The following is an 18,857-nucleotide window of genomic DNA, read 5'->3' on the forward strand; positions in this document are numbered from 1 at the left end:
GTCCATTCCTTCCAGGTTGTCCATTTTATTACCATATACTTGCTTGTAGTAGTCTCTTATGATTCTTTGTAGTTCTGCAATGTTAGTTATAACTGGTTTTTCATTTCTAACTTTGTTGATTTGAGTCCTCTTCTTTTGTTTCTTGATGAGTTTGGCTAAAGATTTATCGTTTTTTTTTTATCTTTTTAAAAATCAGGTTTTAGTTTCATTGACCTTTGCTATTGTTTTCTTTGTTTCCATTTCATTTATTGCTACTCTGATTTCATTCCTTCTACTAACTTTTTTTTTCAATGATTATTCCTCTTCTTTCTCTAGTTGCCTTAAGTGTAAGGTTAGGTTGTTTATTTGAAATCTTCCTTTTTAATAGGTTTTGGTTTTGCATTCATTTTTTTAAGCTATTTTTAATTTCCTATTTGATTTCTTTTTCTCTTGCTCATTTTGTAGTATATTATCTATCTTCGTTGCATTTTTACAGTTTTTAAAAATTGATTGCTAGTAAGAAAAAATGCTTGATAAGATTTCAATCTTCTTAAATTTGACAAGGCTTGATTTATGATTCAAGATGTGATGTATCTCGGAAAATGTTCCATGCACACTTGAGAAGAAGGTGTTTTCTGCTGCCTTCAGATGGAATGTCCTATAAATATTAATTAAGTCTCTTTGGTCTAATATGTCACTTAGTGCTTATGTTTTCTTATCAAATTTCTTTCTCTTTGGTCTACTCTTCGGTGTAAAAAAAGGAGTGTAAAAAAAAAAAAAAGGAGTGTTAAAGTCCCCCACCATTATTATGTTACTGTTGATTTCCTCTTTTATGGCTGTGAGCATTTGCCTTCTGTAATGAGGTGTTCCTATTTGGGGGTGAATAAATTTTTACAGTGTTATATAGTCTGCCTGAATTAATCCCTTAATCATTATGCAGTGTCCTTCCTTGTGTATTGCAATAGTATATTTTAAAGTCTATTTTATCTAATATGAGTATCACTATGCCATCTTTCTTTTGAGTTCCATTTGTGTGAAATTTTTTTCCCCATCCCCTCACTTTCAGTTTCTTTGTGTCCCTAGATATGAAGTGGGTCTTCTGTAGACAGCATATGTAGATCTTGCTTTGGATCCATTCGGCCATTATGTGTATTTCTACAATAGTTTTGGTGTTTAGTTCATTTACACTAAAGGCTATTATCACTGTGTATGTTCCTATTACCATTTTCTTAACTGAGCTCCGTTTGTTTTTGAAAGTATTTTCTTTTTCTCTTGTGCTTTGTGCCTAGAGAAATTCCTCCAGTATTTGTTGGAAAGCTCATTTGGTAGTGCTAAATTCTCTTAACTTTTGCTTGTCTGTAAAGCTTTTGATCTATACATTGAAGCTGAATGAGATACTTGCTGGATAGAGCAATATTAGTTGCAGATTTCCCCCTTTTTATCACTTTAAATATGTCCTGCCACTGCCTTGTGACCTGCACAGTTTCTGTGGAAACATCAACTGATAACCTAATTGGGATTCCGTTGAATGGCGTTTCTAGCTTTTCCCTCAAGGCTTTACATATTTTCTCTTTGTGTTTAATTTTTGTTAGGTTGATTGATGGTTTTGCCAGAAGTTTTAGCTTTTGTTTTCAGGTTTGAAAGATTTGTTAACAAAAGAAACCACTCACAATACACAAATAAACAGTTTCAATATTTAATAGAGATTATCTAACTTACTTTCAGCATACAATAATTAAAAGAGAAAAAATAATTGTATCTATAGAGAATTATCTAACTTACTTTCAATATGCTATCGTTAAAATAGAAAAAGAGATAGAAATAGTAGAGGAGAGTACATACATAACCTAACTGGAGCTAATATACAGACTGAAACAGTACTGGGAAGTCCTCTGTAACAGCAATCTCGTGTGCCATTTTGGAAAAGGTCATAGGCAATGCATCTGCCCCATGAGTGAGACTTTAAAATTGCAGTTTTAAGGGTTCCTACCTATAATCCCAGGCTGCAGACTAATATCATTATTAGTTTATGAGCAAACTGAAGCTCTAGTTTCACATTAATCTTTCATTACAATATTCTTTGTTTTATCTTGTGAGTCATAGGATTTTTTGAGTTTTTTTTTTTGTATTGGTTATATGTATATATATTATATATTGTATCTATTACACATTATATAAATTTTTAATTGGGGGACAATGGATTTACAATATTGTGTTGGTTTTTGCCATACATCAATATTTATCAGCCATAGGCATACATATGTCCCCTCCCTCTTGAAATTCCATCCTACTACCCACCCCATTCCACCCCTATCACAGAGCACCTGATTTCAGCTCCCTGCATCATACAGGAAATTTTCACTGGCTATCAATTTTACATATGGCAATTTATATGATTCCATGATATTCTGTCAATTTGTCCCACCCTCTCCTTCCCTCACTGTGTTTACAAGACTGTTCTCTATATCTGAGTCTCTATTCCCACCCTGCAGATAGGTTCATCATTACAGCTTTGTCTCCTACCCCTCCCAATAGAGCAGGCATACTGCTTCCCATGGCTAAAGGTGCCCAAATCACTCCCAGCATCCAAGAAGTTGCTGCTGCCCAAATGGCCACCCCTCCCCCAACAGCCCCTCAGTGCTCCAGGAGTGATAGGGGAACATCAGGGACTTCCCCAGTGGATCCTCTGGTCCCCTCAGTGGTCCCTCAGCCTCCCAGCTGGGCAAGCATGGCTGCTTCCAGCACCCAAAGGTGCCTAAACCAACCTCTGTGCCCAAATGGCTCCCCTACCCCAGCAGCCCTTCTCCAGGTGCAAGTGAAAGGGGAACCCCAGAGGTTTCCCTCAATAAATCTTCCAAACTCTGAAGGTACCTCCCTTTCCCAGAGCACTAAGCATGGCCGCTCCCAGGCACCCAAACCACTACCAGTTCCCAAAGTGTTCTGGCACCCAAACAACCCCTTCCCCCAGCAACCATAGCTAGGACTTCCAAAACTATGTTGAATAATAGTAGTGAGAGTGGGCACGCTTGTCCAGTTCCTGATCTTAGAGGGAATGCTTTCAGTTTTTCACCATTGAGAATAACGTTTGCTGTGGGTTTATCATATATGGCCTTCATTATGTTGAGGCAGTTTCCTTCTATGCCCATTTTTTGAAGAGTATCATAAATGGGTATTGAAAGCTTTTTCTATGTATATTGAGATCATATGGTTTATGTCTTTCAGTTTGTTAATACGGTGTATCACATTGGTTGATTTGCATATATTGAAGAATCCTTGCATTTCTGGGATAAACTCGACCTGATCATTGTATATGATCTTTTTAATGTGTTGTTGAAGCCTGCTTGCTAGAATTTTGTTGAGGATTTTTGCATCTATGTTCATCATTCACATTGAGTTGTAATTTTCTTTTTTGTGTGTGTTGACTTTGGTTTTGTTATAAGGGCTTTGGTTGCCTTGTAGAATGAGTGAGGAAGTGTTCCTTCCTCTGAAATTTTTGAAAAAAGTTTTAGAAGGATAGGCATTAGCTGTTCTCTAAATGTTTGATAAAATTCAACTCTTAAGCTATCTGGCCCTGGCTTTTGTTTTTTGGGGTAATTTTTGAACACTATTTTGATTCCAGTGCTTGTAATTGGCTTGTTCATAATTTCTATTTCTTCCTGGTTCAGTCTTGAAGATTGAACATTGCTAAGGATCTGTTCCTTTCTTCCAGATTGTTCATTTTATTCGCATGTAGTTGCTTGTAATAGTCTCTTATAATCCTTTGTATTTCTGCATTGTCTGTTGTAACCGCTCCGTTTTCATTTCTAATTTTGTTGATTTGGTTCTTGTCCTTTTTTGTTTTTTCTTGATGAGTCTGCTTAATGGTTTGCCAATTTTGTTTATCTTCACAAGGGACCCGCTTTTAGTTTTATTAATCTTTGCTATTTTTCACTTCATTTCTTTTTCATTTATTTCTGCTTAGATCTTTATGATTTCTTTCCTTCTACTAACTTGGATTTGTTGTTGTTGTTGTTTTTCCAGTTGTTTTAGGAGTAAACTTAATCTATTCAATGTTTTTCTTGTTTCTTGAGGTAGAATTGTATTGCTTTTGCTGCACCCCATAGGTTGCGAATTGTCATGTTTTCATTATCATTTGTTTCTAAGAATTATTTTTTAATTTCCCTTTTGATTTCTTTAGTAACCAGTCAGTTCATTATTTAGAAACATAATTTTTAATCTACATGTGTTTGTGTTGTTTACATTTTTTTCCCTGTAATGTTATCTAGTCTCATAGCATTGTGGTCAGAAAAGATGGTTGATATGATTTCAATTTTATTCAATGTACTGATGTTTGATTTATGACCCAGGATGTGTCTATCCTGGAAAATGTTTCATGTGCACTTGAGAAGAAAGTGTATTCTTCTGCATTTAGGTGGAAATTCATAAAGGTATCTATTGATCCATTTGGTTCAATGTTTCATTTAATATTTGTGCTTCATTATTAATTTCCTGTTTTGATGATTTGTCCATTGCTGTAAGTGGGTGTTAAAGTCTCCTACCATTATTGTGTTAGTGTCAGTTTCCCCTTTTATATGTTAGTGTCTGTCTGATGTACTGTAGTGTTCCTATGTTGGATGCATAAATATTTACAATTTTTATGTCTTCTTCTTGAATTGATCTCTTGATTATTATATAGTAGTGTCCCTCTTTATCTCTTGTAATGTTCTTTATTTTAAAGCCTATTTTGTCTGAAATGAGAATTACCACTTCAATTTTCTTTTGATTTCCATTTGTATGGAATATCTTTTTCTATTCTTTTACTTTCAATCTGTGTCTCTAGATCTGAAGTGGGTCTCTTGTTGATAGCATATATATGGGTCTTATTTTTGTGGGCTTCCTTCACAGCTCAGTTGGTAAAAAGTCTGCCTGCAAGGCAGGTGGCCCGGGTTCAATTCCTGGGTCAGGAAGATCCTCTGGAGAAGGAAACGGCAACTCACTCCAGTATTCTTGCCTGGATAATCCCGTGGACAGAAGGGCCTGGCAGGCTACAGTCCATGGTGTCGCAAGAGTCGGACATGACTTAGAGACTAAACTACTACTACTAGCCAGTTTGTGTCTTTTCATTGGAGCATTTAATCCACTTACATTTAAAGTAATTATTGATATATATGTTCTTATTGACATTTTCTTAATTGTTTTAGGTTTGTTTTTTAGGTCTTTCCTTTCCCTTGTGTTTGCTGCCTATATGTTTCTCTAATATTTGTTGTAAACCTTGTTTGGTGGTCCTAAATTTTCTTAACTTTTGCTTGTCTGTAGAACTTTTGATTTCTCCATCAATTTGAATGAGATCCTTGCCAGGTAGAGTAATGTTGGTTGTAGTTTTTTTTTTTCTTTCAGTACTTTAAATATATCCTTCCATTCTCTTGTGGTCTGCCGAGTTTCTGCTGAAAGATCACCTGTTGGTTCCTTCTAGAGAATTTCTAATTTCAACAATTGTGTTATTCATCTCTCTTTATTCTTAATTTCTTCTTGGGTCTTTGTTAATTGTGTTAATTGCTTCTTGCATTTTCTCCATTCTATTTTTGATGTTTTGGAACATTTTCACTATCATTATTCTGAATTATTTTTCAGGTAACTTGCCAAATTCATTTATATTTGGTCTTGTGTTTTTTTAGTATTTCCCTTCATTTGTGCAATATTTCCCTGCCTTTTCTTTTTTCTTTTAATTAATTGTGTTTAAATCTCCTTTTCTCAGGCTTTGAGGTGGAATTCCTTTCATCTTTTGGTTTCCGCTTTTGGTGGGTAATGTTGGCTCAGTGGTTTGTCTAGGCTTCATGGTGGGTGTGCTTGTGCTCTGGTGGGAGGAGATGAGTTTTTCTCCCCCCCACCCCGTGATGTGTAGGGATGTAAAAGGTGGTAATCCTGTCTGCTGACGTTTGGGTTTGTGTCTTTGTCTTGTTTGTGGTTTGGGTAAGGTGTCCTGGACTGGGTGTTTCCAACAGTTGGGTGATGGTGGTCTTGTATACAGATGGAGGCCTTTGTAGGAGTTCTCACTAATTCATACTCCCTGGGGTTAGGAGTTTTCTGGAAGTCTGGAATGTTTTCAGCACTGCCACTCCAAAGGCTCCAGGTTAAAGCTTTGGCTGGGGAACTTACATTCCACAGGTAGTTTGCTATGGCATTAAAGGGGATTAAAGAAAATATAAAACTACAATAAACAAAGACAAACCCCTGACAAATGGCAAATACAAAATCAGGCAAATAATAACAAAGTAGTGTAATATACGCATACTCATAAACACACATAGACAAAATCAAAACAGTCCCTAAAACAAGAAATTAGAAGAGATTGAACCAGCGGGCAAAGGAAAACAAAAATGATATCAACCAGCTAAAAGTAAAACTAACTAAAGCACAAACTGGAAAAGAAAACCAAAGCAATATGCCAACAATGGAATGAAGCAACAAAAGCAAAACAAACTAATAAACATGGTGATTAAAAGAAAGAAAAGGAAGGAAAAATAGAAAAGCAAAGTTAAATAGAAGTAAGTAAATAAGACTTATACATATTTATACATATTAGAGAATAATTACAACAGGAAAAGAACAATAGGAAAAACAAACAAAAGAATATATATAGTAAAATAAAAAAATAACTTTTTAAAATTTTAAAAAGAAAAAAAAAACATAAAAGGCCAATGTAGAGGCCTTAAGGTAAATATTTAAAGGAAATGAAAAGTGCAATTTAAAAATTCTCAAAAGCATAAATAGACTTAATAGTACTATAAAGTCAACAACTACAGCAAAAGGGAAAAAAAAGAAAAAGAAAAAATCCAAAAGCAACTAAAGAACAAGTTAAAACATAAGAATAAAAATATTTTTCTTTGATTTCAGCTGTCAGGGTCCTTTCTGTCACTATGAATCACAGTCCTCCCTAGGGTTCATCACTATGAATCCTTGCCTCCCTAGGAAGCCCGCTAATACTGATCATGTAGAGTTAATCTGCAGCTTGTACCGTTGATGGGAAGTTTTTAGGAAGATTTTAGTTCTCCTTTTTCTGGATTCGATCCGTGGGTCAGGAGGATTCCCCTGGAGAAGGAAATGTCAACCCACTCCATTACTCTTGCCTAGAAAATTCCATGGATGGAGAAACCTGGTGGGCTACAGTCCATGGGGTCTCAAAGAGTCAGACATGACTGAGCAACTTCACTTTCTTTCCTTACTGGTTTTAACTCCACCTCTGCACATGATCCTCCCCAGGGAGGACTGTGTGTGGAGGTGGTGTAGCAGTTTGGGTCGCAGAGGCGTTCGCAGCACCAGGTACTCAGAGTAGTCGGTGGCTAGGACAAGAAGAAATATGGTGCTCTTAGTGTTTTTTCTAGTCTCTTGCAGCTCTATCCCAATGGGGATCAATGGGAATAAGGCATGGAGGTGGCATGAGATTTTAGAATTTAGAGTAATGATAATAAATAGGTAGCCCACCAGCCTCCTCTGTCCATGGAATTCTCCAGGGAAGAATCCGCTTGCATTGTTGACGGGAGTATAAATTGATACAGCCACTATGGAAGACAGTATGGAGATTCCTTAGAAAACTAGAAATAAAACTACAATACAAACACCAATCCCACTACAGGGCATATACCCTGAGAAAACTATGACAAAAAAAGACACATGTACCCAAATGTTCATAGCAGCACTATTTACAACAGCTAGGATATCAAAGCAAACCTAAATGTTAATCGACAGATGAATAGATAAAGAAGTTGTGGTTCATATATGCAACTGAATATTCAGTTCAGTTCAGTTCAGTAGCTCAGTCATGTCTGATTCTTTGTGACTCCATGACTCGCAGCAGGCCAGGCCTCCCTGTCCATCCCCAACTCCCGGAGTTTACCAAACTCATGTCCATTGAGTCGGTGATGCCATCCAGCCATCTCATCCTCTGTCGTCCCCTTCACCTCCTGCCCCCAATCCTTCCCAGCATCAGGGTCTTTTCCAATGAGTCAACTCTTCGCATGAGGTGGCCAAAGTATTGAAGTTTCAGCTTCAACATCAGTCCTTCCAATGAACACCCAGGACTGATCTCCTTTAGGATGGACTGGTTGGATCTCCTTGCAGGCCAAGGGACTCTCAGGAGTCTTCTCCGACACCACAGTTCAAAACCATCAGTTCTCCGGCACTCAGCTTTATTCACCGTCCAACTCTCACATCCATACATGACCACTGGAAAAACCATAGCCTTGACTAGACGGACTTTTGTTGACAAAGTAATGTCTCTGCTTTTCAGTATGCTGTCTAGGTTGGTCATAACTTTCCTTCTGAGGAGTAAGTGTCTTTTAATTTCATGGCTGCAATCACCATCATCAGTGATTTTGGAGCCCCAAAAAGCAAAGTCTGACACTGTTTCCACTGTTTCCCCACCTATTTCCCATGATGTGATGGGACGAGATGCCATGATCTTAGTTTTCTGAATGTTAAGCTTTAAGCCAACTTTTTCACTCTCCTCTTTCATTTTCATCAAGAGTCTTTTTAGTTCCTCTTCACTTTCTGCCATAAGGGTGGTGTCATCTGCATATCTGAGGTTATTGATATTTCTCCCGGCAATCTTGATTCCTCCAGCTTGTGCTTCTTCCAGCCCAGTGTTTCTCATGATGTACTCTGCATATAAGTTAAATGAGCATGATGACAACATACAGCCTTGACGTATTCCTTTTCCAATTTGGAACCAGTCTGTTGTTCCATGTCCAGTTCTAACTGTTGCTTCCTGATCTGCATACAGGTTTCTCAAGAGGCAGGTCAGGTGGTCTGGTATTCCCATCTCTTTCAGAATTTTCCACAATTTATTGTGATCCACACAGTCAAAGGCTTTGGCATAGTCAATAAAGGAGAAATAGATGTTTTTCTGGAAGTCTCTTGCTTTTTCAATGATCCAGCGGATATTGGCAATTTGATCTCTGGTTCCTCTGCCTTTTCTAAAACCAACTTGAACATCTAGAAGTTCATGGTTCACATATTGCTGAGGCCTGGCTTGGAGAATTTTGAGCATTACTTTACTAGCGTGTGAGATGAGAGCAATTGTGCGGTAGTTTGAGCATTTTTGGCATTGTCTTTCTTTGGGACTGGAATGAAAACTGACCTTTTCCAGTCCTGTGGCCACTGTTGCATTTTCCAGATTTGCTGGCATATCGAGTGCAGCACTTTCACAGCATCATCTTTCAGGATTTGAAATAGCTCAACTGGAATTCCGTCACCTCCACTAGCTTTGTTCGTAGTGATGCTTTCTAAGGCCCACTTGACTTCACATTCCAGGATGTCTGGCTCTAGGTGAGTGGCCACACCATCGTGATTATCTGGGTCGTGAAGATCTTTTTTGTGCAGTTCTTCTGTGTATTCTTGCCACCTCTTCTTAATACCTTCTGCTTCTGTTAGGTCCATACCATTTCTGTCTTTTATCTGTTGGGTAGCTCCTCTTGGCTGCTGCCCCTGACCTCAGATGTGGGGTAGCTCCTCTCAGCCTCTTCCCCTGACCTCAGATGTGGGGTATCTCCTCTTGGCCGCCGCCCCTGACCTCGGACATGGGGTAGCTCCTCTCGGCCACTCCTGCGCCATTGCAGCCTGGTGCTCTCAGCTGCCACCCGTGAAGGAATGCATTTGAGTCAGTTCTAGTGAGGTGGATGAACCTAGCACGTGTTATACAGAGTTATAAAGAGAAAAACAAATTTCATACATTAACACGTATATATGGAATCTAGAAAAATGGTACTGATGAGCCTATTTGCAAGGCGGGAATAGAGATGCAGACATAGAGAACAGACTCTGGACACATCAGGGGAAGGAGAAAGTGGGACAAATTTAGAGAGTTGCATTGAAACATGTACATTGCATGTGCTTAGTCACTCAGTCGTGTCTAACTGTTTGTGACCACAAGGACTATAGCCCACCAGGCTCCTGTGTCCATGGGGATTCTACAGGCAAGAATACTGGAGTGGGTTGCCATGCTTTCCTCCAGGGGATCCTCCCAACCAAGGGATTGAACCCACGTCTACTGCATTGCAGGCAGATTCTTTATCATTTGAGCCAACAGGGAAACAACATGTATATTACCATATATAAATTAGATAGCTAATGGGATGTTCCTGTGTAACAAAGGAAGTTCAGCTTGGTGCTCTATAACAACCTATAGGGTTAGGATGGGATGGGGATAAGAGGGTGGTTCAAGAGGGAGAGGACATAGATATCCTTATGGTTGATTCACATTGTTGCATGGCAGAAACCAATACAATATTGTAAAGTAGTTATCCTCTTCTTAAAAATAAATTAAAAATAAAAATAATAAAACAACACCACCAAAAATTAACAAAACAGAGAAAATAATACATGAATTATACTAACATGAATATTTTACTGGGGCCTCTTCTGTCCGTGTCCTTACTCCCACAGTGAGGCACAGCCAACTATCACTTGTCCAGGAGGCCCTCAACTATCTCTTTTTATGTCTGTGGACCTGCTGTGGGCACAGTCTTAGACTCAGACTCTGACCGGAGAAGGAAATGGCAACCCACTACAGTATTCTTGCCTGGAGAATCCCGTGGACAGGGGAGCCTGGTGGGCTGCTGTCTATGGGGTCGCATAGAGTCAAGCATGACTGACGTGACTTAGCAGCAGCAGTAGCAGCAGACTCCGACCTGGCTCAATTCCTACATGTACTTGCCCCCAAATTCTGCTGCTCATAAAGCTATATCCATCTCAGTTGTGGGGAAACTCAGTCTATACAGATATCCCATAGATTCAGGGTTTACTAAGCAGATCACAGGGATTTAATATGTGGGTTGTGAGTTTCACATCCTTAGTTGCAGCACCCCTGTAGCACAGCTTAGCTTTAGTTTTGGCCCCAACTCTGCATGTTTTCCACCCTCAGGCATCCATTTCCTGCCCAGGCAAAAGGGAACAAAATAAGCACCTGATTGGGGCACACTTACTCAGACTGAGGAGGAGTATGACAGCAACCACTGGAGTATGCGTGAAGTGGTCTGTCCTGCCTTCGTTTCTCAGACTGTCCACTGCATTCTCTTTCAATCCCCCAATAGTCCCTTTCTGTCCCAGCTGATTTCCCCACTGCCAGGGTATTTTTCTGATTATAGGAACCCCTCCTCACTTTCAGTTTCCTGCCTGTGTTGCTGGTCCTTTTTTATATTCTTTTTTTTTTATTTTATCCTACTCAGTTGCTAGGGGATTTTTCTTGTTCCTTTAGGTGTCCAAAGTCTTCTGCTATTGTTTAGCAGGTGCTCTGTGAAACTCTGTTTCATTTGTAGATGTATTATTGATGTATTTGCTAAGAGAGACAAATTCTGCATCCTCTTATTCCACCATCTTGACTGCTCCTTCATGGTTCAAGTTTTTAATCAATAGAGATTACTATTCCATTTCTTAAAGAGGTTTCTAGTTGTTGATATCCTAGCCTTAAAGGAATGGGAGATGTTGCTTACAACAATCCCCAGACTACAGGCTGTCAGATTGAATCTTCTCCTCCAAGAACATTCATAAACTCTGGGGCCCAGGGCTGAGGTACAATAATACATTTAGTGCTTCCAACTATGCATTCTGCTCTGAAGTTCTAAAAGCATATTTGTATTTTAATTTAAACACTTAAATTTAAGCACAGTGTTTAATTTAAACACTGGAATTTATACTATTTTCATGGGTATGGCAGAATAAATTATTCCCTTGTTTGCTCTATTTACAAGTGGCTTGCTCCAAGGAGATGGAATAAGAGAAATTTCTGCTTCCATCTCTTCCACAATTTTGCCACCTAACAAGGCCACACTTATTGTGTGATTTGAGTGAGTCACTCCATGTTTCCGAATTCGACTTTCTATATCTGTAAAACAAATGTGGTGGACAATGGCATTTACTCCTTCCAGATGAGAGAAGTGGCATGAACATCATTTGAAAACTTAAAAAATAAAATTGACACATTGAGAGGTTGGAATCTATGTTTAAGGTGTAGAAAACTGAGCTTCCTTCCAGGAAGTGGAGTCACCACATAAACTTTTCCTCAAGTACCTATTGCTCTTCTCATAGGAAGCTCTGGGCCCAGGCCCAGGTGTCCTAAGACAGAAGCCCATTTGACCTTAGTTCTTTATATCTATGCTAAGAATCAGCTAAGTTTGGTCACCATAAAGTTTTCTCTTGCCTCATAACTGGCTCAGCTCTTGCTTTAGCTCAGTCCAACAGTAAGTTTAAGCAGATGAGTGACCAATGCATTGTGGTGAATTTATGGCTAAATATGGGACCTGAAGAAAAAAGAAGGCTGACTTCATCTGAACTAGGAAAAATAAAATAAAAAGCACTTTGTGGGTATATTGAGTGTGCTGGTCTCTGAAGAATTTGTCTTATGAGTGAAGATGATGAAAGTGGTAAAAATTTGGTCCAATGGCAGAGGAGGCTCCCCTTTGGTTACTAAGGAGAAAAAGCAGGTATACATGGGGAATACAGCCAAAAACAAGGGCATCAATGAAAAAGACTAAGCGGCTTTTATGGCTTCCATAGAAATGTGATATGATAGCTCAATATGGCAATATTACATCTATTTTCAGTTTTATAGTACAGACAAAGGAAGTTATAGGTTTGCACTACCAAGGCTATTCATACCTCACCAAAAAGTCCAATTCTATTTCTGAGTGTCACACATAAAACAAACAAACAAACAAACAAACAAAAAAACCCCACAAAACAAGAAAACACATGGGAACTTCCCTGGTAGTCCAGAGGTTAAGAATCTGCCTTCAAATGCAGGGGACACTGGTTTGATCCCTGGTCTGGGAACAAGGATCCCACATGCTGCAGGGCAACTAAGCCCATGCACGACAACTGCTGAGCCCCAGTGCTCTGGAGCACATGCACCACAACTGGAGAGAGGTCTGTGCACTACGATCAAGAGCCTGTGCAGAGCAACAAAATATACTGTGTGTCACAAGAAGATCCTACATGCAGCAACTAAGACCCAACACAGCCAAATAAATAAATGTTAAAAAAACCCTCCTAACTTGATAAACAATAGGCACCATTAACACACACATACACACACATAAATTTAAGCATACTTTTAACCAGAGGCATGGAAAAAAGGAAAGAATTTGTCCTTTGATAGATAGTTGGAAAGGTGAGTTTTTAGCCTGGAGACCATAAAATGTAAGATTTGACTAAGGAAGATGAAATAGACAAATACTGTATACTTACATACACTTGTAATACAAGTATGTATTATTTGTGTTCCCAAAGTCAGATCTAGCACCCATGGGTAAGAGTTACACATAGAGATAAATTCCAATGGAAATTTAAAAAAGAACTTTCTGACAACCATAGTTGCCTAGATACAGAAATGAACACCTCAAGAGATAATGAGTTCAAAGTTACTGGAAATGGACACCAACAAGCTGAAAGGTCACTGGGCAAACACACTCAAAAGGAGACTGGGGCATCCAAAGAGTTGGATGAGAGCAGACTGGCACTTATTTCTAGGACTGAGATGAACACACATAATTTTAGGTGAGAACCAGCTTGAAGCAAGTAGATTTTAGCCAAAGAGACAGTTACGTGATGACTCCTCTCAATTCTATTTTTCTTATTATTTCTTCTTTTAGAAGAGGCAGTCTGCTTTCTATCAACAAGTCTCCTACTGAGAAAGCAGAAAAACCTTTATTTTTTGTTTATTTCTTCAGATTCCCCCCAAATTTCTCCATAGCATAAATATTTACACTGAAGAATCTTACCTTCAAGGAGAAATGTCTCAGAAGACCAGAAAATGGTATGGTCAAAGGAAAGAGTTTTTCAAATGTAACTGTAGGTTGCTGCCATTGACAGATGTCTTTTGGATAGAGGCATCTTCCTGTACCCCAGAAGGCAGAGTATTTGGCTGTGAAATAATCCTAATGCTCTTGAAGTCATTGTCATTAAACCTAAGGAGGTAGGTTGCACCTGATCTGTCAAAAATCTCCAGAAGGAAAAAGACTGTTGAAAATTTTGCCCAGGTTTCTGTTGGTCACTCTGAAAAGAGACTGGGACATAGTTGAAAAGTACAATGCCAAATATTCTTAAAAACCAAGGGCAGCCTCTTTGCCATTCTCTTTCCTCCTTTCAGTCCATGGTACCTTGCATGAATAAGCAGACAGAAAATGGGAACCTTTTGTAAATAAAGCCAAATTTAAGTGGAAAATGTGAAAGGGCACAACAAGCTTCTTCCATCCAAGAAGTAGGTGGTCACTGCAGAAGGTGGAAAATTGCTGTAAAATTCACCGAGAGACCAAATTCAGCATTAGGGGTGCCGCTTGACCCCACAATAGAGAATGGGAGGTAGGAAAATGAAAAATTCCTGGGCGATTAGGAGAATTTCTCAGATGGAAAAGAACACACTTTTCCCTGCATGCCGTGGGTAGCAAAGCGCACTTAAGACTCAGTAACCACACCCTGATCTGTTGCTTGCTTTGCACATGAGGCATCAAAACCATCTATTATATACAAGGCACAAATTTTGCATTACGTGGATCTGGTTCTTTTCAAGAAACAGAGGGTAACCTTTCAATTGACTTCTTTATCTCCATGGAGATTGCAACAAAAAACATGGTTGTGACTAAGAGTCTAAAACACATTTTCTATGTGCAGTTGGGGAGATCAAGTCACAAGGGCAATCTGATTCCAACTAGTCCCATCCCCTTACTGTCACCTAGCAAGAAGCTACAGTTTCTCTCATTCAATTCTTTGTAACAGGACTGTATTTTTTTGGAATATTAGCTGATTCTTCAAAATAGTCAAGGTGGGACAATTTGCACATGCTTTTATAAATCATTTTGCAGCATGCACTACCTAATCTTGATGTTTACTAGCTTACTGTAACTATGAAAAATACTATAAAGAGGTTTGAAAATTAAGCCAGAGATTAAGAATATTCCTAAGATATATTTATTGTTATCTTTCTTATATAACTGAAAAAAAAATACTATGCTTATTAATTCTGTTGCTAACTGTCTCAAGTCCATATTTCTTAGCTTTCCTTCACAATCTGGCCTCTACTCACTTTCCTAGCCTTGTCTATCATTCCTCTTCAAACCTAAAACTGAGATTGCAATACACCAAAATACACAATAAAATACACTTGCTTTAGTTTTCCACGTCCTTGAAAATGCATTGCTTATTCATAGAAGTCTTTACAATGCTTCTCTGTCTAATGACCTTTTACTTATGCTTTGAATCTTGTTTTAATTTGTCACTCTACTGTGAAGCTCTCCTTGAATTCCAGCATTGTTTTTTTTTTTTGGTTCCACTTTTCTGTTCTCTTGGCATTATTAAAAATATCCACTGTAGCTGTTGAAGTAAACAAAGTAAGCAGCCCCACATAGGGACTGATATCCTGATATTGTCCTTGTTGCTGTTGTTGTTCAGTTGCCCAGTCGTGTCTGACTCTGAAACCTCATGGGCTGCAGCACCCCAGGCCACCCTATCCCTCACCATCTCCTGGAGTTTGCCCACATTCATGTCCATTGCATCGGTGATGACATCCAGCCATATCATCTTCTGATGCCCTCTTATCTTTTTGCCCTCAACCTTTCCCAGGATCAGGGACTTTTCCAAAGAGTTGTCTGTTCTCATCAGATAATCAAAATACTGGAGCTTCAATTTCAGTCTCAGTCCTTCCAATTATGAATATTCATAATTCATTGTCCTTAATAGTACCAAATTCTAACCATGGAATTATCTCACCACTTAGTTGGAGAGGATCTCCAGGTAATAATACTGATTTAATTTTTATATGCAAGAACAATATTGCATATGAACCTGGAATGTTATGTCTATGAATCAAGGTGAATTGGAAGTGGTCAAACAGGAGATAGCAAGAGTTAACACAGACATTTTAGGAATCAGTAAACTAAAATGGACTGGAATGGGTGAATTTAATTCAGATGACCATTATATCTATTTTTGTGGGCAAGAATCACTTAGAAGAAATGGAGTAGCCCTTATAGTCAACAAAAAGAGTCTGAAATGCAGTTCTTTGGTGCAGTCTTGAAAACAACAGAATGATCTCTGTTCGTTTCCAAGGAAAACCATGCAATATCACAGTAACCCAACTCTATGCCCCAATCACTAATGTCAAGAAGCTGAAACAGTTCTGTGAAAACATACAAGATATTCTAGAATTAAACCAAAAAGAAAAAAATCTTCTCATCATAGGGGAGTGGAATGCAAACGCAGGAAATCAAGAGATACCTGGAGTAACAGGCAAGTTTGGCCATGGAGTACAAAATGAAACAAAACAAAGTCTAACAGAGTTTTGCAAAAAAAAAAAAAAACACTAGTCACAGCAAAAACCCTATTCCAACATCACAAGAGATGACTCTACACATGGACATCACCAGATGGTCAACACCGAAATCAGGTTGATTATATTCTTTGCAGCCAAAGATGGAGAAGCTCTATACAGTCAGCAAAAACAAGACAGGGAGATGACTGTGACTCAGATCACAAACTTTTATTGCAAAATTCAAACTTAAATTGAAGAAAGTATGGAAAACCACTAGACCATTCAGGTATGACCTGAATCAAATCCCTTAAGATTATACAGTGGAAGTGACAAATACATTCAAGGGATAAGACCTGATAGAGTGCCTGAAGAACTATGGACAGAGGTTCATAACATTGTATAGGAGGCAGACATCAAAACCATTCCTAAGAAAAAGAAATGCAAAAAGGCAAAACAGTTGTCTGAGGAAGCCTTACAAATAGCAGAGAAATGAAGAGAAGCTAAAGGCAAAGGAGAAAAAGAAAGATATACCTATTTGAATGCAGAGTTCCAAAGAAGAGCAAGGAGAGATAAGAAAGCCTTCCTAAGTGAACAATGCAAAGAAACAGAGGAAAACTATCAAATGGGAAAGACTAGAAATCCCATCATAAAAATTGGAGATACCAAGGGAACATTTCATGCAAAAATGGGCCCAATAAAAAATGGAAACAGCATTGACCTAACAAAAGCAGAAGATACTAAGAAGAGGTGGCAAGAATACATAGAAGAACTATACAAAAAGGGACCCAGATAACCACGGTGGTGTGATCACTCACATAGAGTCAGACATCTTGTAGTGGGAAGTTAAATGGGCCTTAGGAAGCATCACTATGAACAAAGCTAGTGGACATAATAGAATTCCAGCTGAGCTATTTCAAATCCTAAAAGATGATCTGCACTTGAATATGCCAGCAAATTTGGAAAACTCAGCAGTGGCCACAGGACTGGAAAAGGTCAGCTTTCATTCCAATTCCAAAGCAAGGCAGTGCTAAAGAAGGCTCAAACTACTTGACAGTTGCACTCATTTCACATCCTAGGAGAGTAATGCTCAAAATTCTCCAATCTAGGCTTCAACAGTATGTGAACCAAGAACATCCAGATGTTCAAGCTGGATTTAGAAGAGGCAGAAGAACTAGAGATCAAGTTGCCAACATCCATTGAATCATAGAAAAAGCAAGAAAATTGAAAAAAAAAAATCTACCTCTGTTTCATTGACTATGAGGCTCACAACAACCTGGAAAATTCTTAAAGGGATGGGAATACCAGACCACCCTATCTGCCTCTTGAGAATCCTGTTTGTGTGTCAATAAGCAACAGTTAGAACAAGAGATGGAACAATGGACTGGTTAAATTTGAGAAAAGAGTACGTCAAGGCTGTATATTGTCACCCTGCTTATTTAACTTATAAGTGGAGTACATCATGCGAAATGTTGGGCTGGTTGAAGCACAGGCTTGAATCAAGACTGCCGGAAGAAATATCAATAACCTCAGATATGAAGATGACACAACCTTTATGGCAGAAAGTGAGGCGGAACTAAGGAGCCTCTTGAAGGTGAAATAAGAGAGTGAAAAAGCTGATTTAAAACTCAGCATTCAGAAAACAAAGATCATGGCATCTGGTCCCATCACTTCATGCACATAGATGGAGGAACAGTGGAAACAGTGACAGACATTCTTTTCTTGGTCTCAAAAATCACTGCGGATGGTGACTGCAGCTATGAAGTTCAAAGACTCTTACTCCTTGCAAGGATAGATATAACAAACCAAGACAGCATATTAAAAAAGAGAGACATTACATTGCAGACAAATGTCTGTATACTCAAAGCTATGGTTTTTCCAGTAATTATGTATAGATGTGAGAATTGGACCATAAAAAAAACTAAGTGTGAAAGAATTGATGATTTTGAACTGTGGTGTTGGAGAAGACTCTTGAGAAGTCCCTTGGACTGTAAGGAGATTAATCCAGTCTATTCTAAAGGAAATCAACCCTGAATATTCATTTAAAAAACTGATACCGAAGCTGAAGCTCCAATACCTTGGCCATCTGAATTGAAGGACCAACTCATTAGAAAAGACCCTGATACTGGGCAATATTGAATGCAGGAGGAGAAGGGAATGACACAGGATGATATGGTTGGATGACATCCCATGGACTTCAGTGGACATCGGTTGTGCAGGCTTCTTAATATCTTGAAGGACAGGGAGGCCTGGCATGCTGTAGTCCATGGGTTCACAGAGTCGGACATGACTGAGTGACTGAACAACAACAATTTTTATACTGGATGGACCTTCTTCTATTTAACAGTGGTCTAACAAGTGTCTGGCATGTGGATTTTATAGTAAGTGTTTATGGAATCACAAAAATAAATATATAATAAAACTATATAGCCTCCACATCCAAATATGTCTAAATTTAACCCAAGTTCACTGACTACCTGCATAACTATTATTTAACTTCTCTGAGTCTCAATATCCTCAGCTTTAAAAAATAGTTAAACATAAAAAATAGTAAAATGCTGAGAAATAAACTGAACCAAGAAAGTGAAAGATTTATATACATTGA

Source organism: Giraffa tippelskirchi, chromosome X (assembly GCF_054371585.1).
Source record: "Giraffa tippelskirchi isolate mGirTip1 chromosome X, T2T-mGirTip1v1.2.pri, whole genome shotgun sequence".
NCBI lineage: Eukaryota > Metazoa > Chordata > Mammalia > Artiodactyla > Giraffidae > Giraffa > Giraffa tippelskirchi.